At 44.6% G+C, this 998-nt stretch overlaps 1 protein-coding gene across 5 annotated transcripts in view; it reads right to left on the bottom strand.

Annotated features, from left to right (window-relative positions):
* PALM2AKAP2 (PALM2 and AKAP2 fusion) overlaps window positions 1-998 on the bottom strand; it is a 287817-nt gene that overhangs the window by 91552 nt on the left and 195267 nt on the right. The window lies entirely within an intron of this gene.

Genomic DNA, 998 nt, shown 5'->3' with positions numbered 1-998 from the left:
CTTAGCCTGCCCCTTTGGGAAGCAGACAACTGGGTTCCTTATCACAATCCATGCATCCATCCATTGTGTCAAAAACATTTATACATATGTTGCCAACATCATTTTCAAAATATTTTCTTTCCACTTGAGCTCTTGATATCAAGTCATTTTCCCACCTCCCCCACATTCTCTCCCTCGAGATCCCTTGTTAATTTTCTTTTCTTTCATGTCTACACCGACCGCTGTCTCCCTTCACCCACTTTTCTGTTGTCTGTCCCCCTGGGAAGGGATTACATGTAGATCATTGTGATCCGTTCCCCCTTTCTCCTCCCACCTTCCCCAAGAGTAAGTCATTCAATCCACACAGGTTACAGGTTACCTTTGGATGTGCAGCCTTTAATTTCTATGGAAATGTTTTAAGTTTCTATGGAAACTTGGGGAAAAAATACTATTTGCCCTCTAAGTATATCCTTGTAGCTGGCCTTCAGAATGCAAACCTGATTCATCGGGACCTGTTCTTTACCGATGAAAGGCCTTTAACTTGGATGAAATAACAAGTTAGGCTGACCTGAAACGTCAGGGCACATACAAAGTGACCAAGCGAGTGTCCCAGGTCCCTTGCACAACATTCTTGAAGGCCACATGAGCTGTGGCAATGCTCAGCCATGTCATGAAGCTTACTTCAAGTGGCCCGGCTGAGAGGGCTGCCAAAAACTCAACCTGTAGTCTTTTTACTTAAGCAGTTTTCCCCCAAAAAAGGCCTCGCACTTGGTCCAAAAACACAAGACCAGTGATGGTGTGCTCTTCCTCAGGAGAGAGGAATCTGCCATTAAGATGGACTAGCAGATTAGAGGCTGCAGGATTGTGTAATCCTCATTCTGTGCTTTGGAATTTATGATGAGGTGATTAGAAAAACATTGCCGAATCCATGGTAATGTTCCTTTCCTGTATCTGGCCAGCACAATGGTAGAAACCTTGCCTGATGACTACGAATTGGCATGGACGACACACAACAGCGA

The sequence above is a fragment of the Echinops telfairi genome, unplaced genomic scaffold (genome assembly GCF_000313985.2).
Source record: "Echinops telfairi isolate 266 unplaced genomic scaffold, ASM31398v2 ScPeMD7_7410;HRSCAF=8448, whole genome shotgun sequence".
In the NCBI taxonomy this organism is placed as follows: domain Eukaryota; kingdom Metazoa; phylum Chordata; class Mammalia; order Afrosoricida; family Tenrecidae; genus Echinops; species Echinops telfairi.
Note: the sequence above shows the minus strand (reverse complement) of the source record. Positions and strands in the feature narration are given on the sequence as shown.